We start from the raw sequence: 26,327 nt of genomic DNA on the forward strand, positions 1-26,327 counted from the left end.
ACTCTGCCTTCTCTGTATCCTTTGTCACCAGGGCACCCGCCCCATTCAGCAGCGGGCCCACGTTTTCCCTAGTCTTCCTTTTGCTATTGATGTATTTGAAGAAGGCCTTCTTGTTGTCCTTGACATCCCTTGCCAGATTTAATTCCAACTGGGCCTTAGCCTTCCTTGTCGCATCCCTGCACGCTCTGACAACGTCCCTGTATTCCTCCCAAGTGGCCTGTCCCCTTTTCCACATTCTGTACACTTCCTTCTTCTGTTGGAGTTTTGCCAGGAGTTCCTTGTTCATCCATGCAGGTCTCCTGCCCGCTTTGCTCGACTTCTTCCTCAGAGGGATGCACTGATCCTGAGCCTGGAGGAAGTGACGCTTGAATATTAACCAGCTTTCTTGGACCCCTCTTCCTTCTAGGGCCCTACCCCAGGAGATTCCCCTAAGTAGGTCCCTCAAGAGGCCAAAGTCAGCTCTCCTGAAGTCCAGGGTTGCAATCCTACTCATTGCCCTGCTCCCTCCTCGCAGGATCCTGAACTCCACCATCTCATGGTCACTGCAGCCAAGGCTGCCCCCAACCTTCACATCTCCAACTAGACCTTCTTTGTTTGTTAGTACAAGGTCTAGCATTGCACCTCTCCTCGTTGGCGTCTCCACCACCTGGGTCAAGAAATTATCATCAATGCTTTGCAGGAACCTCTTTGACTGTTTGTGCCTAGCTGTGCTGTCTTCCCAACAGATGTCAGATGTTACAAGGTTCAGACTCAGCCTTCTCATTCTATTGGGGAAAACAAGCAAAAAGCCAAACGAACAGACAAAAGTGCTTCCCCAGGAACTAGGGACCACAAACTCACCAATATCTGCTATAAGCGTAAGACCTTTCCTCTATAACAGAAAAGCACAGCAACATGTATATGTTCAAAACTTTAAGGAAAACGTTACCAAAATAAGCTACTTTGCACACTTTCCTCTGGGAGAACATGAAAGGATAGAAAAGATATACATGTTGCTTATTGCCTTATTAGGAATTTCAGTGAGAAAAGTGGCATAAAAAATTGAATGCAAAATGAAAGAATAGAAAAGCTACTGACTCTATTTGGTTGAACTGCAGTCGCCACTAACAGCTGTATGACAAAACAAACAAGAGAAAGCACTTTTCTCACAAATCACAGTGAAACACTCTACACCTGAAGTAATTGCGCTAAATGCAAATCTAAGGACAGTGTGAGGATACAACAAATAGGTGGAGCGGAAGTACAAGGCAAAACACAGACAACTCGGTGATGAACTAAGAAAGGATCAAAGTGAATCAGTTACCTAACTGTGGCTCCAAGGACCGTGAAAACCGATTTTGACATGTCTTTTCTCACATTAATTTCTGCTAGAGGAAGTTTTAGTAAGTATATCTGTCTATCAACCTCTCTCTCTATAGAGGTGTGTATCGGTTAAATAAATACAGATTATATTTAATGATTTAGTAAAAGAATAAGAGAACTATTAAACTCAGAATATTTCTATCTGGAGAGAAAAAGAACCCTGCAGCTGTCCAGTGGCTAGTGAATGGCCCTTCTTTAGTATACTTACGGAGCAAATGTGTAACATTTGATAGACTTCCTTCACACGATTTCTTGGCAACCAGGGAAACATTATCAACTTCAGAAGGATTCATTAAAATATTTTCAAAATCAATGAATCCACTGATCTATATATACAAATAATAGAGAAAGATTTCACAAGTGGTTTCCTTCAATATGTTCTGAGTGATAATAAGACACCACTCTTCAAGTGCTTCATCAGTTACTTACTGTAGTCAAAAGGTTGAATTTCCATCATAAACAGACAGCCCTCTCTATGGAAAATGGACAAAGAAAAAGCTCTAGATACATAAACACTCCAGAATGCTGTATATAGTCAGACCCCAGTGGCTGATGCTGCTAGTTCTCTGTATACTCTTTTGATATTTCAATTACTCCAACTTTTTTTTTTTTTTTACACTACTTTAATTGGGAAGCTATAATGTTTATAAGTTTCTCATTTAAGATGCTACACTTCAGAACACCTTGAACTCTTATTTATAGAAAATTCTTGGAGCTCTGTTCAAAGCTCACAAAACTTTCAAATTATTGCCACGCAATATTATTTCCTGCTTGATGGGAAAAAAGATATGTTGGAGAAGATCTATACATTTGAACTTTAGACTGGCCATCCAAAAAATTCAGGTTTGTCTTCTGAGAAGGTGGTATATGTAACATTATCAATTTTTTATTTACGTTGTACCAGAGATGTGTATGGAGCATTGCATGCATAATAGTACACAAGGTATTTTATATAATCTTGGGACATGATTTTCTCAAGTGATTAATGCCTTCCTGGAAGACACAGAGCTAAGTCAACCTCTACTGGAGTTGCTCTTTAACCATTGCTTTCTTTCATCATCCATTCCTGTTTTGATTAAGATTTACTTTATACACTGAATAAGGTAGGACTGCAGTGTTCAATAAATAAATCAACATCAAATGCTCTATTATACACACTAAAATCAGAATTAAGTTGGATGAGCAATCTTGGAACTGCAGTTTCATAATTTTGGAATACTTAGCTTTGTATCCTGGACATACTTTTAGTGCAGTGTTCTTTTACGCATCCACTTAACACCTACGTACAGTATAAAAGGTGGCAAAGAAGATAAGGAACATCTTTGTCTGTAAAGGGATACAATTTTGTGGGTCCTGCAGAAAGACACATTTTCTCTGTGCTTTAACTGACCTATTACATATAGGTAGAATGCAAGGATCCATAAGTCATATCAGGATCCCTCTTGCTGCCACTTTTCTTGCATTACTTTATTTCCTATGGCACATTTGCAGCAAGAAGGCAAACCTATATTTGGGGTTAATTTATTCTCTTGGAAGGTAGGAGCCCCTGAAGGCTGAGAAAGGACTAGGACATAGCTCTCACATTTCTTTGATGAAAGCTCTAATCACCAGGCAGTTGTATGGAAGGTTCCTTGCCTGACTGAGTTTGAGCTGAACTCAATGTTCTGCATGTGTATTAAGGACAGTATGTGCAAAATTAGGTAGAGTTTAAGTGCTTTCTAGCTGCCGCTTGGGGCAGAGGCATCTCAGCTAACCAGCACTGCAAACTGCTATTGACTATAGGGCTCCTGAAATATTAGATGGCAAAAATTTTCACGTGGTTGGGTGAAAGGTGGGCTTTCCACCTTTCCTCTGGAGTCCCAGCAGGAGAGACTTTTGGGTTCCAAAAGAGGATGAACAGTCTTACAAGTCAAATCTTTGAAGGGTTCTCTGTACTTAGAACAGTAAATGAAACAATCTTAGAGTGTAACACCATTACTTGATTCTACCAATTCATAATTGGATAATAATATGTGTAACATAATGGAAATCACAGAATCACAGAATGATTGTGGTTGGAAGAGACCTCTGGAGATCATCTAGTCCAAGCCCCCTGTTCAAGCAGGGTCACCTACAGCAGGTGTCCCAGCACCATGTCCAAATGGGTTTTGAATACTTCCAAGGATGGACACTCCACAACCTCTCTGGGCAACTTGTTCCAGTGTTTAACCACCCTCACAGTAAAGAAGCATTTTCTTGTGTTCAAGGGGAATTTCCTGTGTTTCAGTTTGCACCCATTGCCTCTTGTCTGGGCACCAGAAGAGTCTGGTTCGGTCTTCTTTACACCCTCCCATCAGATATTTATACACATTGATAAGATCCCCCTTGGAGCCTTCTCTTCTCCAGGCTAAACAGTCCCAGCTCTCTCAGCCTTTCCTCATATGAGAGATGCTCTAGTACTTTAATTATCTTTGTGGCCCTTCCCTGGACTCACTCCAGTATGTCCATGTCTCTCTTGTACTGGGAAGCCCAGCACCAGACCCAGCACTCCAGGTATGGCATCATCAGGGTTCAGTAGAGGGGAAGGGTCACCTCCCTCAACCTGCTGGCAATGTTCTTCCTAATGCAGGACAGGATGCTGTTAGCCTTCTTGCAGCAAGGGCACATTGCTGACTCATATCCAAATGAAATTTTGAACTCTGTGCACCACAATAGAAAACATAATCATATTTTCTGTAAAAAATTAATCAACTTTCTATCAAATTTCCTTTCCTTCACCAGCCACAAGTTATTTCTTTGAATGTGTGGTAAAAGTCAATGCTAGTTTTCCAGACTCATATTCACCAGAGGTTTGCACCTCTGTTTAAAATTGGATTCTTTGATAACAGGTTTTTGGTTAGCAGATCTGAAGTGCACATTCACACTTCAATATTTCTTTACAGAAATATACCATGGTAGAAATCCAGAAATGTTGATAATCAGTCAGCTGCACTGTTGAGCCTTTGGCTGATTGGGGAGAGAAAGTGACCTGCTTTTGTATCTGTCTGGCAGCCAGTATCTTTACTTTGTCACTGCTACTAGCAGGTAACATCTGAAAACTTTGAGTGTCAGTCTCAAATGCTGACTCTTCATCAAATAATAAAATCGGGGGAATACTGGAATTATTGTCAGATCTTGGGTTACTGGAGCTACTTGAATCAACAAAATGCTCCTGAGTAGATTGACTGTCCTGTGTTTATCATACTATCGGCCTCTGCTGTGATAAAACACAAAGGAAAACCTCAATCACAGAACAGTTCTGCATTTTTAGCTCTGCATTTTTAGATTGTGTAGTCCAGCCACAGCAAGGGAAGGTGAGGCAGAATAAATATATCCTTTGAGAATGCACCTACCATGGGGAGAACCTCTACCCCTGGCTATTTTACCGAGTGCAAACATCTTCTGGGAACATTGAAGAAAGGCTTTTTCAGAACTCTCCATACCTAAATCTACAGGGGCATGGTGTTCAGGAGCAACGAAATTCCCGGTTCATTTATAAAGGCAGGTGATCGTGAATTGCAGCAAAGAAAGATGAATTTTTTGTTGCTGAAAAATATGTCTTACTTCTTAAAAATACTCTTTTGACAAACTTGGCCTAAACTGGCTTAGGCCATGGACTGTACGCTCAGTGTAATACATGGTTAGTGTCCTGGCGGTGCTCCATTCTTCTTTACTCGTCTCAACATCTGATTCAGGAATTGGAAAGGGATTCAGCTGGTAATATTAAGTATTACATATAAATATAATGTAATGATATAATAATATAAGTATTAACCTTAGCCTACTTAGCCTGATGAAGAGGAGGACAAGGCTAAGGTCTGAGCCTTGCTGGTAGGGTTGGCATAAAGAAATTGCCACACCTGATCTTTCCTTCCTCCTCCATAAACTCAAGCTTCAGGCATTTGGCAGAGGTACTCCTCTCTGCTTTCGAGGAAGAAATAGTCTTGGCTCATGCCTATTCCGTTTATCGTGTCTGATTCCTTAAAGCTTTTCTGAATGCTGCTACTGGAGCTGCCTTGCTGATCAGGGCTGAGATTCTATTTTGGCACAAAATTCTTCAAGGTCATAAATATTATGGTGTTCCAGAAAAATTAACCTCTTTTAGTGTAGTACAGAAATGCTTGGTCCCACTGGATTACATTACCTTATCCTTGCTGCTGTTAAGTTTGTGTTTACTGCAACCTCATTTGAGCACTAGTGTTTCATCCTCTGCTTTTTTCCCAGTAAATGTGGGCCAAGAAACTAAACTTGTGCAGGCTTTCTCTTTCCTCAGTCAAGGTTCTAACTGGGTCATCATTCTCATCAAAACAGTCTTGGTAACTACACTTATTCAGTGCCGGTGTTAGGAGATCGTATGTATCATGCAGCATTTTCCCTGGAAAATCATTAGAAGTCACAAGTTAGTTAGCTTTATAGTAATGGTGTATAGAGTGGGTGGGGTGTGAATGAATCATGAATAGAATCTGAATGTGGCTAAATTACTTTTATACTGTTTTAAGACCTGGAAGTGGGAAAGCCTGGGATTTCTTTGATAAGCACCTGATATTTCAGTAGACTAAAGTTCCCTGAACTTTTTATCTTTCTGACATATTTTATGTGTAAACTGAAAGTTGTGACACAGCTGGGATACCAAATCACTGGTTTCTTTATCTAAAATGTAACTGCCACCTCCACCATATTTCCCAGCCTTTTTCAGATCATCTGCCTGGTCTGTACGTTACTGAGTACACAAAAATATGCTGAATATTTCAACAAAATATTTTTTTGCTTGAATAAGAAATATATGCAATGACTAAAGGCAAAGAATTATTTACAGGAATATTTTTAATAATCAAATAAAAGAGTAGAATAATCAGGGAATGTAACAGTGTATTTGGAAATAAAATCATTAATAGAGAGGCTCACCAGCCACAAAGGTTGTGCTGTTCTCCACGCAGGGATGACAGTGACTTCATCTGAATTCAGAAAACAGATTCCTGAGAGACATAAGCTGAAATTTATATAAATGTTCATTTACAATTATCCTGTGATTGTTCCATTTCTATGAAGTCAAAGGAATACTAATCTGGCAGATGATAGGAAAAAAAATCTGATTCCCCCAAAGAAGATTTTTTTCCTATGAGTGTATGCAGGCTCTCTGTAAATAAGTGATGTCTTTGTTATGTGTAAACTGGAGTGGTAAAAAACTTTAATGACGTGTACTGTGTATATCTCTTCATAAATGTAATTGGATTTATAGGTAACAATACACAATTTAATCAGAATACAATGTTCTCTCATGTTCAGTGTCTATTTATTATATAGTTGCTAAGCTCATCATTAACATAGTATTATAATGAACTAAATAATCAAAGATTCAAACAAGATAAGCAATGCTTATGAGAGTGTTAATGAGTTGTTGTATGTCAAATCTGACCCAGCAGGATATACTCCTTTTTGTTACATTTTTATAAAAGTAACATTTTACATCGCACATTTTATATTTACATTTTACACTTTTATACAGATTTTGTATTTTTGTAAAGTGTAACAAAAACAAAACAGCCAAATATTCTTTAAGGGCGAATCAATTGTCTATTTCCGTGTAGCAGGGATTTTGGCCTCACTCATCCACATTAGTGTGCCTTATACTTACGTTTTAGCTCTGCTTGTTTTCACAGGTATTTTTTCTGCTTCCTGGGTCCCAGCTGTTGTTGGGGGATTGATCTCATCAACAGATAAAATTTTCTTTTTTAATGGTAAATAGATGTGACATTTTACCCTGAAAAAATCCTGAAAAATTGTAGAGCTTTTGAACTCCTTGTTCCGTTTATTGAAAGTCCTCAGCTAGCAATTAATGGGAGGGGAGGGTGACTAGCTTAAAGCAAAAGACACTTGGAAGAGTATGAGCTTAATCTTATTTCTGTTATGATCATAGGATCTACTGACTTTAGTTTAAGTCCTGTATTTCACAGTCACCCAGTGAACAACTGAAGATTAATTGCAGCTGTCCAGATATTCAGGCTGATATGGACCCATAGTCTTCAGTCCAGTAAAACTGTACCTACTCAGCAATACCTTTTTACATATATCTCTTTTCCATCTAAGAATACCTTTTGAGGTTTATGAGGTGTCTGAGGTATATCTTGTTTTCTAGATCTTATTCCATCCTTTGAAATTTATTGAATAATTGGATGCTATGTGATGGAGCCTCTAAATGACACACCAGCTTCGAAAGTTCTCTGTTACCCAGGGAATAGGTGAGAGGAAAAAACAAACAAAAAAGGAGTCTCCAGCAAGTGCTGTGTTGGGAGACTGCAGGGGAAAGTCACTCAGCACCTTGGAAAAACAGGCTGCAGATGGATGCTTGGGAGAAGGGATAGGGATGCTGGAGCACACCTGGCCTTGCCTGTCTTTCTTGCTGATCCACCTGGAACTCTCTGAATGCTGATTCCCACATTTAGAAACAACCTGAACAGGACTGGGCATAACCAAAGCACAAGGCCCTGACTTCCCACACTGAAGCTTACATGGAAGTTTCCATGGGGCAGGTCCTCTACCTGGTTGTATTTGTTTAGCCTCAGGCTTTATGATGACATTTTTTGCAAAATAACATCAGACAAATATAGTACATTATTATAACTACAGGTAATACTTTAGTGGGTTATACTTATTCATTAAGATATATATAATTTTTGTTGATAAACATGTATGTAAGTTTCGTGTTGCATCTCTTTAAAGGACTGTCACCTTAAGAAAGATGTTATAACTGAGTGCTTTGGAAATATCAGCACTGAGCATGTGTGCAGAAAATTACCACTTGGAGAAAGAGTGGTGTCTTTGACACTTTATTTCATGTAAATATATGAGGAGATTCACCTCCTCTAAATGCTCAATGCAGTTCCCCAAACATAGGCCCATGGCGATGTCTGAGATGCCCCAAGGTCCTCTGCCTGACTTCCAGCTGCCATTCCTGCGGTGCACAGGTCTCCTATAAATCCATGTCATATCTGCTGGCTCCATGTAGAAGTCTCAGATACTAGGGGAGGATTCAAATGTCTTTGGATACCCATGTTTAGACAAATGAATTGAACTCTGTCTGAAAACTTACTGTCTAGCCTAAACTTGTTATCTAAGATCTTTTGAAGACTAATGGACAGAAACAGGCTACCTGCAAGGGTTTCTCATACAATCCAGGGAGGAGTCCAAGATGCTTGTTGTTCTGTGCTGGAAGCAGAAGCAGCCATACACTCATAGCCATCTCGCTTAACTTTAGCTATCCCCAGTGCCAGATTTCTCCATCCAAGCTAGTTATTCTGGGCTCCATTAATAGCCACCGAAGAGAAACAGGCACTTTTAAGAAGAAATTGGTCTTGCCTTTTTTTTGTGGCCTAGGTTACACAAGCAGATAAATCCCACCCTAGATACCTAACTTTCGAAAAACCTTTAAAGTTAGGTTAGATGAATCCTAGGTATACTATTTGCAAAATAATAAACATTTTAATAATAAACTATCATCTCCCACAATGGTTTAGCTCCGCATAGAAAAAATGCAGACTTGAGCCCCTAAATTGTCTACATTGATCACAGAGTATTCACAAAGTGAAGTTTTAAAAATGTATTTACTGAAGGTAAATACTAATAGTATAAGTAGGATACACATGGTGTATGAACTGTATTGCAGCTCTTTCTACAGGGGTGAATTTCACCTTATGGATGAAACGTTGATTATACAGTTCCACAGAGCTGTGGGATGAGAATTAGATCATTAATGGTGAGTGCTCAAATCCTAACTGGTAGTCATGGCTGCATACCTGCCATGCAGTAATGGGAGTGAATTATCTCTTAGCATGCACGTATGGGCTAATGTGGAGCATACTGTGAGTGCTTCTCTTCCCATTGGCTCTAAGAGGAGGGTGGAAAAAAAAAGGTGATGCCCTTGTTGCAATTTTTGCTAGCTGTGGTCTTCAACTGCCTGCTTAATTAGCCCTGCTGTGTGGTTGAGACTCCACATAGGCTGTCATGCCACAGTGAAGACCTAAATATTATAATACACCAATTAGCCTCACACATTTCTGCATGAACGACTGGTTCTACCTTGCATGGTGCAAGCATTTGTATTTGGCATTTGTGCAGCTTTTGTTTTTAACTGCTGAAACTTGCTTGTTTCAGTAGGATTGGTCTATTGTTTTTACAGTCCCTCCAGGTGGTACAGCCATGGGTAGAACAAAGGTGAAAGGGGAGCAGTCACTGAACACAATCATTTTTACCCACAATCATTTTTTGCCCCTTTATTACTCATAACATATAAGGATTCAAGGTCCTGGAGGGGCAGGAGGGTGACAATCCTATTAAAAAATGGAACTAAATTTTTGAAGCTGGAGATTTATTTATAACGTTCAGGTATTCCTGACTGCAATACTAGATATCCTTTTCTAGATACTTCCTCTGAACACCATCACTTCTAGTGATCTCAAATATGAATAGGTTATCTGAACATTAATATTAGTTCTGATTTTCACTCACAGCATTTTTGGCACCAAAGTTGTTAATTTGTAGGTCTATTTTTGCCTTGAGGGCGGTGATTTCCCTTTTTACCTGGAGTATTGTGGTAAGTAGTTTCAGACTTGAACAGTCTTACATTCATTGTTACAATGGTATTGTTCAGCTGCTGAGAAAATCTCTCCTTCATGAACTTTGGTATTCAGCTTCTAACAGCATGAGAGGATCTTCACCTTTGAGCAGAGCTGCAAACATCCACTGAAGAATTATACACATTAAGAATTCATAAAGCTATGCAATAAAATTTATCATGAGTCAGAGTTAATGCTTTTTTATCAAAACTGGCTAAGTAAAGGTTTCAATATGAGCAATATTCTTAAGGGATCAGTGAAGTCTTTTACTGGTTTCAAGAAGTTAGCTGAAGTCCATGTCAGTGTCATTCACATGTATTCATGCATGTTAACATGGGCTTTATGTTTTTATTTTAATTGACTTTTTTCCCAGCAGAAGAGAGCAGTGTTGAAATTAGGATATCACATATCATTTTCCTAAAACCAAAGGAAATGGCAGATAGTGAGCTTCAGTTCATATACTCAGTAGCCATGCACTGAGTAATTCTGCTTTAAGGTAATACAGGCCTCAGTACTTTTTTCATTTCTCTTTAAACCATTCATTAATTTTCTGATTCTCCAGATTCTTTGGGATTATGTGTGAAGCTCTACTTTATTGCATCTCTAACAGTATACTGCAAAAGGGGTGAAGGTTGTCAATTATCTGTTAAATATTATCTTGGTTACAAATGTCTGTCCTGGTTCTGCTCTCACCACTCTTCTTTTACTTGGACACACCCTCAAAATGTCTCCTAACCATCCGTCTACCAGAAATGAGATCCTAATGTACCACAAAAGAAAAAATCAAACCAGTAAGATCTACACAAGTCTAAACTGATAAATCACATGTTCTTATTATGTGAAATTCTAGGCCCTACCCTCTATCCATTTTTAGTTATCATAATTCTCTGAATCATCTCTAAAATGAAAAATATAAATTTCAATACTGTAAAAATAAAATACTCTACTCTGCCCAGAGAAACATAATCTAATATCAGTTCAGTACAGATCTCATTGAATTTATTTTGAATAACCTTTCAAAGCAGAAATATGTGACTTAACAACAGTAAAATATCTAACAATTTTTTTCACCACATTTCTAAAATCTTTAAAATAAGATGCTTCCCTTTCTTTGGTTTGGTATCTTTGGTTTAATTAGTTCTTTACTTTAATCTTTTGTTTCAAAATATTCTTCTATTTCATTTTTATCTTGGCATATGCCATTTCTGTCTATAAATTAAATATACACTATAAATTAATCTCCTAAGTCCCCCCAAAATTTCAAAACTTTTTTTTGATTCTGAAGAAAGAGAGAGTTTTTCAACATTTAGAAAGTACAAAGAACTTATAAATTTACATTTTCATCCAGCTTTTTTTTTTTTTGCTGTAATTTAAAGGGTTGCCATCTGTTCAGTGAGCATGTGCTTCCATTTATTTTTTTATTATCCAGTGGCCCAGAGCGACCAGTGAGGACTTCAGATATCCGTTAGCCATCTATAATCAGGCAAAGTGAATTTCATTCTGCCCCTTTTGGAACTGGAAAAATTCATCTTCTCTTCCCTCATGCACAAGTGAGAGAGATGTATGATGGAGTAAAGTGTGGTCAGTGAGTCTGGTTTCTGCCCTCACTTAGACAGCACTCTGAGACTTGGACGTGACCTCCAGCCTGCTCTCCTAGACAGAAGCATAAGGCATAAGGCAGAGTCTGTGGAAAAAGTAGGTTAAATACTGACCTCCCTTGCTTCAGATATCTGCCTTAGGAAGGGTCCTGAAAAGATACATGGATTTTTGGTGGAGCCAAGCCAACAAATGGGGGCTGAAGAAGGATTTATGGGAGGGAGTGGAAGGGGTAGCATGAAATTCCCTGAGAAGTTATTTGTTTGGTTTTGTGAACACTTGCTGCACCACATGTACAGCCCCAGTTTAACCTGCTAATACAGATTCACCTGAACCATGCTGACAGAAGTTGGAATGAATCCAAAGCCTGGGAATTCATGTGGGAGTGTCAGCTGTTCACAAGACATCCCCATTTCCTCTACCAGGTATCCACTCAGTGCATTTGCTGATTGATGCTTCTAGCCCATAAGGGAGAGAGAAAAAGTCTTTTCCTTTCCTTCTATGTCTGCAACTGTGCAGCATTCGTCAGGTACTGAACCTCCATCTGAAGGTAAAAAATATTTGAGAAGAACCTCACTTTGGTTCTTTACCCTTTTGATGTGCTTTCTCCAAAGAAAGGAATGAACTAGAAATACAGGAAGTGTGTGCGTGTGTGCGTATGAGATACAGAATACAAAAAGCTAAATGCATATGTATGCAACATTGTACAGTGACATCTGATTGATATTTCTGTAAATTAATTCCATGCGAGTGGTATGGTGTTCCCTGGCATGAATTACTGATACATGCACTCTTCTGTGTGCAGAATATTTTGTTCATACAATTCCCAACTTTGCTATGTGTACCTACCAGCTGAATATGCAGTGGAGAGTGGTATTTATATAAATTACTTATGTGTTTTGCTGCTTAGTGGGCCTTAAAGACAGAGGAACTACACAGTGTTCTGTATGTTTCCCTGCAATCGTGTATATAAAAGCCCAATGTTAACAAAAATCATTTCATTTCTTCTATGTAAGATGAAATGTAGCCTTCATTGGCACAAAAAAAAAAAATTGCTTTGAGGGCCTGATCCTGAAAACGTCGAACATTTTCTGGGATGAATTCAGTGCTCTTCATTTTCCTTGAGCTCCGGTGCCGACCGTCTCTCAAGGTCAGCTGGTGACATTACTGAGGAACAGCAAACATTCTTTTTAGGAAGGGAAAAGAATTGTGTTATTTACCAAATCCCTACCAATGCATGATGTTGCTTAATATGATATCCATTCAAACTGCTGAGAAAATTTAGGTAGGCAGAATGCAATTTCTCAAATTGGAATTTTGCCAGGACACTGGGGATATACTCTTGTTACAAGGGCAGTGACATATTTAATCCTGCCTAAAGACAACAATCCTTTGTAATAGCTATTCCCAAACACTTTTTTTTCCAATGCTGTTTTTGAAAATGCTCCTCAGTAGTGCCTCAATTAAAAAAAAACACCAAAATCAAAAACAAAATTAGAATTTTATAATTTCACAGCTTGGTTTATCTGCTTCTAACATAGCACTCTGCAAATGTGGTGCTCCCTACCCTATTTTGAGACATTAGTTATCTTGTAGTTTTAAAGTTAGAATTTTCATTCTCTGGGTTATCATATTTCCAGCCTTTTTTTTTTTTTTCTGAAATAGCACAGGAAGACAACATATTCAACCTCTTTACAGAATGAGGAGTTCAGAAAAAAAAAAAAAACTTTATCAGTGATTTGGATCAAAGCAAAAGTTTTGACATTTTTTTAGTTCGGTGTAACATTTTGATTCCTTGATGGAAATGAAGTGCTGAGTTTTATATTCAGACCACTATGTGTTTGTGTGAATGTGCAGAGCCTTATGAGAGTAAAAACTATGAGTCACTCATATTTCACTTCTTCCCAGATATCTAGTTCTGACTGAGCAACAATTCTGAAAGTGGATTTTGATTTTTGCCTGCTGCTACAGTGATCTAACTTGTGTTGGTTCAGCTATGGGCTGCGCACTCCAAGTCTTTCCTCTTCGGTCCTGAAGATGACTCCAACTGGACCTACTATAACTTATGCTTGAAAGAGGAGCAGAAAGGAATTACTATTGCTACAATGGCATTTCAATACAGTTATATTACTGCAGTTCCTTCTTTTATGGTGTTTTTGGACACTCCAAGCAGGACTGGGTCTTTTCAAGACCCACAAGATTGGACAGTCACCTATATTAGTAAAACACAGATGCAAAGGACCAAATATATCAATGTACTTCAGTGTTTAACCATTCAATATATTGATGTCCCCTTACAAAGGGTTGTGGGCCACAAAGAAAACATAATGAATTTTGATTCTAGTTGAAAAAAACAATTGAACAACTACGATGAATCATCTTCCACAAAAAGAGAAAATACTGTAACTTTTGGGTTGTTTCCAGATCAGACATTGCACTGCTGCTCTGAGAAGGATCTGAACTGGAAAGGAACTTTGGGGGACTGACATGCAAATAAATCCACTGAGCATTATATTCTGCTTCCAGCCTTCTCGTGATTAGAATTGCCATATGCCAGAGCTTGCCAAACAGGGACAGGAAAATAAACAAATTGTTGCTATGTTGCCAGCTGCTGAGTTTATTCAGGGTGGAACTGGGTCTAACAAAACCAAGTCCTGCAGACTGTATCCATCATTTTTCTGCCTGAAGGAAACTATCTTTGTGCATTTTTTTTTATGAATGCTGTCCTGTTAGTGTTGTGAGTAAAATCTGCAACTGAAATTGCTTTATGGGGTCACTTATCATTGATTACACTCTGATGCTTGCAGCTGATGGATGTGAGAAAAGTTCTAATTGATGTCTTGAGCCCACCTCTGTTTTCATTTGATCCAGTTTATGCCGCTTGTGAAAGTGGAATAACACTAGTGAATCAAATCAGCAGAAAGTAAAAAAGTATAAAGGCTTACGGTTTTACATAAGACATTCCTGTTTCTGAATCTGGACACGGGACTCTGACGATGGGCAGTAAACCAGACCTGGTCTTTTAGCAATTATTATCCTTTTCTGAGAGTACAGGCTTGATTTTCTTGTCATGTTATATGCATATATATAAATTCAGAAGTAACTCCGCTGAAGTCAAGCAGATAGATAAACTTTTAAGTGCTGAAGTCAGTATAAAACCATTTAAAGGAAGGAAATACAGAATCTCTAAGTCTATACTGTGCGTAAAAAGTAATAGATACACAGATTTATGACTTTCTGATAATATAACGCTAATAATATAAAGAGATGATATTGCAGTTTTAGGTTAAGTTTCACTTTTATAATATGTGGTTAGCTTATAAAACCTTATCCACCTGACTTATTGAACAGTTTAAACAGTGGAATTATCTTTTCTGTGAGAAATTTTGGAACTACTTGGTTTTATGAACCCACTTGAAAAAAATCAAAGTATTAAAAGTTTATTGCAACAACAGCAAAAACAATAATCTAAAAAGTCCCTTCTGACTTGAAAATCTTGGGATAGAAAAGCCAATATTTTTATTGGAGTGAATTACTTGTATCAAACCGGACTTTTAAAAAAGTTATACATTGATTTTCCCAAAAAGAAAATCAAATAGTTTTATTGAATCCCCCTAGGAAAAAAATGTTTTGGTAGAACAATGCCTTCAGGTGGGGAAAAAGCATTTCTGAAGCTTATAATGCTCCAACATTTTTATTAGCATTCATTTTTAATAATGCCGAATGTATATTCCACTTGTCGAAAGCACTGTGCAGACGTGAAATAGTTCTTCTCTCAGCTTAGTGATATGATACACTCCAGGTACTAAAGCATCCAAATCTGAAATAACTCAATAAAGAAATAGGAATTCTAGAATTAGAAACTGTAGAACTACTAGTTCCCAACTATATTGCCATGCTGTGTGTGTGTGTGTGTGTGTGTGTGTGTGTGTGTGTGTGTGTGTGTGTGTGTGATGGTGGGTATGTGAGTTTCTATATTAAAGATGTTAGCTACGGGTATGTGAATAAGACCTAGTAGAAAAAATTCTTGTGTAAGTAGAGCATCATCTGCGGCTTTAACACTTCAGTCCACAATTTCTTTGTTTCCAAGCAAATTAATAAAACTCCACAAAACAAACACAGGATAAGAGTGACTTTGTTTGGATGCCTAAGTATTTGCAAAGGAGGGATAAAAAGAGATTGCTTAAGAGCTGAAATAGAAGAGGATAGAACTTCTGAGGGGTCAGAATTTTAAAGGAAGTAATATTTGAAACAACTGCACAAAACATCTTTGTGGCACTTGCAAATTATTAATAATTATGAAATAATAACAGCAACAGAAACAGAAGAAGAACCAAAAAGACTGGCTGCGCATACAAAGCACTTCTGAAGCACAGAACTGTCTTTGAATTTGATGTTTAACAATGGATGACTGAACAATTTGGCCCCCAGATATGACCATTCCTCACCCTCAGTGATATTTTCTGGACTAAATAGTCCCATTTTCTCCCTGGTTTTATACAGAGGTCATTCTGTAGGGTTTTATTCTGAAGATCACTAAGACTTCAATTATTCAACAACCATTTTAAATACAATTAAAAATGTATTTATTTAAAATTCCAACAACAACAAGCATCTATCTGGTGCTCTGAATGCATCTACCTTGTGCATATCAATGCACGCAGCAAATAAACACAAGAAAATGAATTTAATTCTGTTAATATTAAGATTAAGGCCCTCTACTGCCTGCTGCTTATGAAGTAAGTCAGATTTTCAGAAGTTTGACAGGGTCTGTTCTTCATTGTGTACTATCACCTGCTCCAGTATTGATCCTGCCTATCTCTTTGGGGTAGCAACAATTACTGTAACATACTCTTCACTAGGAAGTGCTTGAGCCTGAATGTCATTTGTCTCCTTGCTCACTCATCATGAGACCAGCTTCTGTTCGGCTGTTCAGCATGCTGCTCGAAAATTTCTTCTGGAATTAGGTCCTCGTTATAGAATTTCATTTTGTCAATGTGACAGCATTCCATATAATGAAGACTAAGCTTATTTTCTATTTAATTTCTAAGGATATTTGTAGTGGTGAAAGATACTCCTCTTCAGCTGAAGAAAAACTAGCCTGCAAGACAGTAAGTGGAAGGAAAACAGTAAGGCCTTGTATCGGTAACAGGCCATAGAAATATGCAGATATTAGTTCTGTAAGTAAGTGAAAAAGAACCTGCACTTAGTAAACTGCTCCAGTCAGGAAGCCTGCAGAGTGCTACCCTAAGTTCTGGTTTGAAAAGGCTTTGATCAAACTCAGTGCTAATTCTTTCACTGTGTTTTATGAGAGTGGGATAGGTTCTCTGCCCATGGAGGCTGATGGTAGCTATGCCATTGATTTCATTTGGAGTAATAATATCCGTCCAAGTGTCTGTTGCAGGACAATAAAGAACAGTTTATTTAAGTGCAGGAGAGGATTTTATGAGACAGCTAAGCACATAGGCCATGGAGAGTAGAAACAACGAATAAACTAGACAAGTAAGACAAACACTTCTAGGCTTTGCTCTTTGCAGTCCACCATTTTTCTGCATCTGTTGATTACAAAACCCATTTTTTTAAATCTCTTCAGCTATTAAGTGCCCACAGCAGTGCTTCTGTATTCAATTCGTATTCCTTAGTTAATCACCTCTTTGCCTCCTAAGGATGGTTGTCATATGTTTACTCCTGGGATGTTTAATCTTCTCTTTAGCCTATTGGGTTATTTCATTTTCTGTATCATCAGGCCACTTTCATGTCAGTGTTCCATCTGTGCTCACTATGATTATAACAGTAATTGCGATATACTTATATACTGTGTGAAACAATCCTAATACTTATCCTAAGCTGTTTCTTTCCAAATGTATGTGTCAGTCCTTCTCTCTCGTTGTTCTCTAAGAGAGATGCAGAGGGCTGGATTTAAATTTGTCTCTGGGTTTCAGGAGCTTTCGTTATTGGCAAACTGCAGGTCCTTTCCTTTCCTTTCCTTGACTGTCAGTGGTAAGAGTGTTGATTGGTAGTGTTGTGGGGAGTTTAGTTGTTATTCATCACTTGGTCTACTAAATTTTATGTTGTACTCTTCTGAATAGTTTTTAAAATCCTAAAAAAAACCTTTTCATTTTCTTCTGGTCATCTTCTTTAGCCGTATCATTTCTATTAGTATCTATATAGCACCCACAGAGAGAGTGCTCAAAAAGCAGGACGATGAAAACCCCACCTTGGAGGACCTTCAGTTAAAGCGAATAAAGGAGTACACTATAGCAGAAGATGCAGTGTTGTTTGTGGGTATTATAGTCAGCAAAAATAGACAAGACTATGTGAGAAATCCATATTATTTTTCCTTTCAATGTATTTGAATTATCAAAATATCTTTAACTGGCATTAGGGATGTATCTACCTTTTATGAAATTCTGAAAAATGTGAAAGTATAGCAAATCAATACAATATCTCTCTTTTTGTGACATGATAGTCCATTTTCTATGGAAATTACATTTCCAATCTCTCTGTTGTATTAGCAATCGAAGGTGTCAAATGGTAATAATTATAATTATGCCTATCCTAACAGAAAAATATGAGGTAAATATGAATTGTTGTAGCACCCTTGATTACAGGGCTGCCTACCACCTGGCTGACCACTAACAATAAAACATGGAGAAAAATGTCATAATAGAGAATAACATTCCCTCCAGGCCTTTCTCAGTTATAATTTGCTTTATATTCCTTCCTATCGCCTACTATATTGTTTTTGGATATTTATTATAATTAATTCATGTGATTCATCATTATTAGAATTTATACTCCTAATCAAGTTTTGTAGTATGATTCTTTTATCATTCCTGTTTTCAATTGGCCAGTCTAATCTCTTTTTAAAATATACATTTTTGCTTTGTCTTCAGCAGTGCCGGACTGATAATTTGTTGCACTTCTGAGGAAAGAGCAGAAAGTACTATCTCCAATGAAAAAAGAAACTGGAAATCCAGAAAATGATAGATCTTGCATTTTTGACTTTTTTTGTAAATGAAAAATATTTACTTTAATAAAAAATTCCTAACATACCAAGAATTATTGTGAGAACTCTGGAAAAAAATAAAGTACTCTTTTTCTGAAGGAAGAGATAGTCTCAGTACTTCTGTTATTGTTTCCAAACAATTCCATTTCAGTTGTTAATGGACTCTGAATCTGACTAGCTGATTTATATGTGAAAGTTTCTATTAACTCCACAAAACATCTGACTCTTCATAATGCTCCCGTAAGTTGAAAGATAGCATAAAGCAATAAGAAAGAAGGAAAATACCACTTTTTGTATTATCTCATGACTTCTAGTGTCAAATAAACAGTGATAGAATCACAATGTGGGAAATATTGGGTGGCATTGGTGTAAATATGAACAGATGTGGATAATTAACTGTAATAGCAGTAACACAATTCCTTTCAGTCTACCCAGCTGTTGCAAATATGGCTCAAAATATACTTTCTTTACTATTGCTGTGGACTGTAAGTTATATTCCCTAGAAAATATTAAGAAAGCAATCTATTTTATTAAGCTGTTCTGCCTTCATTCTTGCTGAGATATCAACAGAGTTCTGTCTGAAAATCTTTGAGCCAAAATTATGGTTAAGATTTCACAACATCAGGCAAGTTTCTTTAAATCCTAGACGTTGAGAACTGTGAGTAAAATTACGGTACTATTACAACAGCTTAATTTTCATATGGTTCATTCATGCAGCAGTAAAGCAATGAAGCAAAATGAAAGAAGGCCCGGGGAAACACAGACGTCAAATTTAAGAAAGAATCGTTTGAACTAGACAATCTGTACTATATTAAGCCAATCTAGTCGGTGCTTCAGAAATTATTACCAGCTACAAACAGCTTGCCAAAAATAATATAATATCCCCTCCCCTATTTCTCTGGACAAGAATTTGAAACAACTGAAAACCACAGCCTCATTTTCTTAATAAAAGATCAAGCAATATAGTACTGAAATTGCTATTAGAAGTTCATTCAAGAACAATAGGAGAACAATACTCATGCTGTTGCGTACACAGTAGTGTCGAGCACATTTAACCATAAGACATTATGAACATTGAAGGAGCTGGTGGATTAACGCAGTGTACTAACACGAACCACTGCACTGCATTCTTCCTTCTAGAATAAGGAAAAGGGTTGTGAGCAATAGTACCTGAGAGTCTTGATGTGCTGATCAAGTCCTCTTTCTCTAACTGTAAAATAACTAGAAGGAATCACAAGATATCATAGGCCATAAAGGAAAATCATTTGCATGCCTACAATGATAGATATGCCATAAGTTAGACTCCAATAAAGCCATTTCACTGTTACACCACAGTCCTTTTGAAGCAACTGTCCAGAAGCAAATTAAGGTAAGCCAGAAATGGAATTAATATGAAGGAGGAAATACTACGAAGGATTAGATAAAATTACAGTATACCCTTCAATACAGGGAGTCTTCTTTCTATAACCAAGAGCATTTCTATTACCTTGAGAACATCCATGTTTGTCCCTGGTTTCTGCTGTACTTGCTTTATTTAGCAACTGGCCAAAAGGCTTCACCTCAGTTACATTAATTATTGGTGACTTGCAGGCTTGGTAGTTGCATAAGGGATGATGATAGCTGGAGAACTGCAGCTGGATCAAGACGTGGCAGGCTACCTGCTAAGCAGCAAAGAAGAACAAGAGCATGCCATTCAAGTGCTTCATTCTCTGCAGTTCCTTCATAATTAATCATCTCATTCAGGATCAGCCTTCAAAGGTTTCAGAAATGGAATTTCCTTGTAGCTGTAAAATAAAAAACAATGAAAAAGTAATTCTTCCTCACTGTAAAAGAATTAGTGAGCGATGATGTCCAAGGCTGTATCTGAATTTTGTTATATTGCAGAGGAAAGCCATACAACAATGCTTGGATTGACTTTTAAGCAGCCTCATCATTTGGAAATGTTTGTGTGCAAGGCTTCCACACTGTGAGCGATTTAAAAAAAAGTGATGCTAACAATGTTAAAGTTCAGAATGAGTTGGTTTCACTAGGTTTTAAATATCATTGCTTAAATAATGCATGTGCAGTAATAATTTACATTTTCCCTATGAAATATTCTACTAAGTTAAAACTAAAACATCTTGTCAATATTTATGCTATTCATACATGTCGTGAAGAATTCTTTTAACTGTTATTGTCCATTCTGACAATAAAAACAAAATCAAGTCTTAAAAAGTTGCAGATTGTTTTCTTATTATGAAACTTTTCTTTCTCACGATATTCTAATTCTTTCTTTATTATATTTAATGCAAAAGCAATAAAAAGCAATTGTTCTGATGAAAGATGTGACTTATATACATTCCTTCAAAATTGTATTCATGAAAACAATGCCCAGGAGAGGGTTTTAAAAGCCATTATCATTACACAATTTCAAGAAGCACACATCCTCAGTTTGGCTTAAACCCTGTACAGCTTGCAGATATTTACTTGATTTAACTTTACTGCTAATATGCTTAAATGAGGTGAGTGTATGTGTATGCATGTGTGTGTGTATAACATTTGCTACTAATGAACAGGGATTTTTCTACTGCAACACTTGATTATAGAGAGCAATTATGCAAAGAGCATATGAGAAATATTTTATACTTTTAGCATGAATATATAGTAAACTGAAGGGAAAACATTTTCCCTGTGCTTGGTTCTGAACTGATACGTTTTGAGGGAATATGAAAATAGATAGACAAATTATGAAGGAAGAAGTGGCAAAGGAAGAATGGAAGGTAAGGAATGTCATTTATTTGCATTTGGGATAACATACTGCCTTTCCTCCAGATAAATTCTGCAGCACCTTACAAAGGACCAGCCTTTTTGAAGAATGTGTGTAGTTAGAAGGGTGTCTAGCAGAATTTTTAAAATTGCCCAAATATTTAACTGCTACTGATTTTAACTGGAGCAGGTACCTGGACGCCTTTTGAGAAGCCTGCCTGTTGCCTATTGGTGTTATTAAATGCTCTTTAAAATATATTACTGGGTAAAGAATTCTGCATACATATCATCATATGAGAAACTCATGTGGTAGTTCTTATACTTACACACTCATAATTAGCAATGCTTTGTGCAAGGTGTCATTTTACCAGTCCTTCGCTTACCTGATGCACACCCCTTCTTGGGTAAACCCAGACTAGGCTGTTTTATTTCCGGCCCTCCACATACACAGAAGCTCCTTGTAGCTTCTATTATTGTAAGACATAAACCAGCTTATTCATTGTTATTTATTAAGAATTGTTTACAAAGAGAATTTCTTATGGTATGATATTTCCGAGGCGTCTTTCATAAAAATTAAAGCTAACATTTGGGCCTAAAGTACTGTATTTGGCATTTTCTCTTTTTACATAAAGGATGCCCTTGCCAGGCAAGACAAATCACCTACTTCCACATCCTAGTCAATTAATTCAAGATCTGCTGGAAAGTCCTACTTCTGAAGAATTAACTTTTTGACTACCATAGTTCTCAAAAGTGACAAACTGTCTAGCATGTAGCTTGAAAGATCATGTGGGAAAATGAGATTTAGCACTATTTATGATTTCCTCCCTGGAAAGAATTGATTTTATTTCATTCCAGTAGAAGCTGAACTGAACTCCATATGTTCCAGGTTCAGCATTCACCTACTGCTCTCAGTATTAGCTGTAAGACCAGCATCAGACTCTCACTGGAGCCCAGTATGCCTTGAAGATTAATTTCTTGCGTATTCAGTCTAACCTTTGGTCAGTTCTAGATTAAACAAAGAAACTATATCTCTTATTTGATTCCTCTGGAGCTTCCGATGGGTTTTGTGAGTAAATGTTTGCATGTGCTTCATACAGTGTTGGTGAATATTTCAGATGCAACCACAATAGTAACAGAGAAACCAACTTAATAAATGATTCTGTTTACCTAATCATTAAATGTCCTAACAGAAATACTGCCCACAAAAAATCAAAATCTCAAATCTGGGGGGGAAAAAATCAAGCTCTCAAACAATGTATCAGAATTAAGCAACTGCTGTTCAACCTTTCCATAATATCCACAATGACACATTTATGACTATAGAGGAGCCCTGCCCAAAACAGGGACTCAATAGACAGACTTATCTCATCTGTGGTCTCTCACCAATGTCTGCTGTACCATGTTCAGTAATAGACTCTATGGTGATGATGCTGAGAAGGTGTTTGGAAATCTAGCTCAAATGAGGTTTAAAAAATTGTCCTTATTTTGTACATACATTTGGCATTTTCATAAATGAAACAAACAACTGCATGCACAAGCAGTCCTAGAACATATAAATGCAAGCTTATGAGTTTGAACATCTATATTTGCTAACAGTTGTCACCAGAATTTAGAGGACCTTGGGAAGTGAAAGGTTGTGGAATTAATCTTGACAGAAATTTCAATTTTTTTTTTTTTTTACAGAGTATGGCTTCACAGTGTACGTATATACAATTTATTAAAATGGACTATATAAATAAACACTAATTTTTACATGGTTACCATTTTTCTATTCATACACACCCAAATTCAGGAAGGCATTAAACACTCCTATCTATCATGCCTTTGATTAGTTTACTTATATATATTAAATTATTTTCCAAAACAGAGATACTTTCCTGAATCAGGGCCAGAAAGATACTTTTGTTAGCCTTGTAGTTATTTCTTTCTATCCATTAACACAATAAAGCATGCCTATTTCCCTGAGGTCATACAAATGTTGTTCTATAAAATCCAATGATTTCATTGGCTGGTTAATTGATTTTCGGGGAGAATCAAGAAGTGACCATCTCATTACCAAGCAGAGCTTAGCAGCCAGGATCCACAGGTTTGGCCAGAGACACAGAAAGACACACAGATGGAAGAATAAAAAGCAAGCAAGCAGAAAATATTGTAGCCAAAGGCTCCAGTCATTGCTAAGACTTCTCCAGCCTGTGTTTTAAAGTACTTTTGAATCTCATCTCTTTTCATTTACAGTGGCAGGTAAAGCAAATATATAAAATGCTACATTGGTTGGAGAACAGGTTGTTTTGTTTATTAAGTCAAAGTGAAATGTTGATTTACACTAAGAACATAAAAAAGCAAAGGGGGGATGATTATGGCTTCACTTTGGCTGCTCAGATTCTAATAATCTTCTACATGTAATGAGACTGGGGAATGGAGAAGCCTTTTCCTGACAATGCTGGCAGCAGGATAACTTCTACACGCTATTGATTTTTCTTCATTGATTGTAATCTTCCTCTTCCTGAGCGTCTGTCTTTGCTGCTCTGACATATTGAACACTGAATACTCCCTGAGTAATTCTTGAACAGTTTGGGATCATTTTTATTTTCACAGGACAGTTGAGACCAATGGAGTGATTTATGTGTACTCTGGAAGGCAAAACAAAAACACTACTGCTCTGGGAATAAATATGGGCACAAAGATTTAAAAAAAAAAAAACAACCAAACAAAAAAAATCAAAACAAAACAGAAGAAAGCATCCCCTCTCTTCCCCCTTCTCCAACCCCCCTTTACCTCCACACTCCAATAATTTCGTAAGTATCTGCCAAATCATGTAGAGGAGAACAGTAAAGCATAAACAGCTCTCACAGCTGTGATTTCAGCCATGATTGATGATGAAATACCACTGGAGGGATAGCAGGAAAATGAATATTTATTAATGGTATAAAGTGCCGCTGGTTTAAAATCCAAAGAGATCCATCATTTTATATCCATGGGATATATGCACTGAAAGTGGAATGTTCAGTAAAAGGAGCCAAATACCTTAGTCAAAACATAAGTAATTCCAGTGGGTTGCTGACTGAATTCCTTTCTTAAAGTAAGCTAATCATAGAGGTTTTCATAAAGATTTGGTTCCCATTTTAGCTACTATTAAGATTACATGAATAGTAGACCATCTAGGCCTAGTCTAGAAGAAATTGCAGTAGCAATAGCTTTAGCATAGTTTAAAAACATACAGCTCTGCATAACTATCACCCATATAATACTAACATGTAATTTACGATCAGTTTCTGCAGAGGTAAAAACTCTGCAATTGCTTGATGCGTAACAGTTGGCTTTTTCTGCCATGACTTCATTAGCTTTTATTTTATAAAGTTGATAGGTCAGATAAGCTGTACCTCACTGACCCAAGCAGCTTTGCACGTTTTTAATCCACAGCAGAATTTTGCTCTGGATAACTCAGACTTGAGTCTCAAGTTAAGCAAGGCAACGCCTGACTTATCTTATATGCAAAAGAGAAAAATTTTTAATTTTGTTCTGGAAAAAAAAAAAGGCACAAAAGTCCTTATGTCTTTTCGCTTTTAAGTGTAGGCCTGAGTATTATTGTCCTACGTTGACTTTTTTTTTTCTCTGATGTTTTTGCAGCCTGTTATATGGGATGAGCTTGTTCAGACAATAAAAAATGTAGTTGCTGTGTTGACAGCAAAGGAGAAATTGACTGATGGAATTCAGCTGCATAATTTAACGTACGGCTTTCAAGTCGGGATAGAAGTTCCAGAATGTTAAACTTTGGCTAATGGATACTGCTGAGAAAGGCAGGGTTCAGAGGAGGTCTAAAAATGGATCAAAAGCATACTCAGGGCTAAAAATGCAAAGAAAATATTTATTTGCTTTGATTTGGGGAAAGAAAGAAAGCAAAAAAAAGTAAGCATCTAACCAATGTTGCTGTCGTTGGGAGAGTAAAAAAACCACACACGCTCTACCAGCAAGAGGAGAATCATTGCATAATATAAAATTAAGAATAAGCAGCTGGACTGCAAGTGATCTCCCTCGTTTTATCAGCATTACCCTTACAATGCCTCTAACTCAGCAGCCACCAGATCAGTGGGTTCAGTGCCATTGTACATACCCTCAGCCCTCAGTGGAGAACCACCTGCGCTTCTCACTATGCTTTTCATTTTGATCCCTGAGCATTATAGTTACCCAGACAATGAGCCCACAAAAGAGAGGGGCAGGGAGTGGGAAAAGAAGTAGAAGGGGAACACTTTGGCAGCTAAACCCATGGAGAATCATACGATGTCTTTTCCTGCTCCGTGCAGGGATTACCAGCTCCCACTGGCAAACTTTGTGAAGAAGGGGGCTCGTGTCCCTTTTTGGATCACAATAGGAAGATTGTGGGAGTCAGGCTTATTTAAATAGCCACGCTATATATCCACATAGTCATGCTATTTTGCCATATGGCCTCATTTCAAAAAGGATTTAGGAGTTAAAAGGTTAAAAAGAATAAACTGTTGTAGCACAAAGAATTATTGTAAAAGCAAATGAGCCGTACATAGCTCTGCTTGTCCAGAGTGCTGAGCCAGCACTTTGCCATCACTGCCTTCCGAAGGTATTCCCAGTGAGCTGCAGCATGCAGGGAAGGTTCAAAATACCTTTACTGAAAAAACAGTCCCTACTGTGTGAAATACAGCACAGGGCTAGCACTCATTTTGGAAGAATAATATGAATCATCTGTGTTTTCATATAAGGAGATCAGAACGTTTCCTTCAGGCTAACACACACATATTGCAAGTAGGTGAACTGGAAGACATGGAAATCAACTAATGACGAGGTCTTAGATTAATTTAGTCTAATGCTGGGGATGGGATTCAGACCCGTCTTTAACAGCTGAGTCTGAGTTCTGTCCATATGGGCATCTGCTGCCATTTGAAATGCCCAAGAGTATCCTGTTTGGTTTCCCACTGTTTATCTGGATGGGTATACATCCTTTGGCATCTCAAACG

Source organism: Struthio camelus, chromosome 3 (genome assembly GCF_040807025.1).
Source record: "Struthio camelus isolate bStrCam1 chromosome 3, bStrCam1.hap1, whole genome shotgun sequence".
Classification (NCBI taxonomy): Eukaryota; Metazoa; Chordata; class Aves; order Struthioniformes; family Struthionidae; genus Struthio; species Struthio camelus.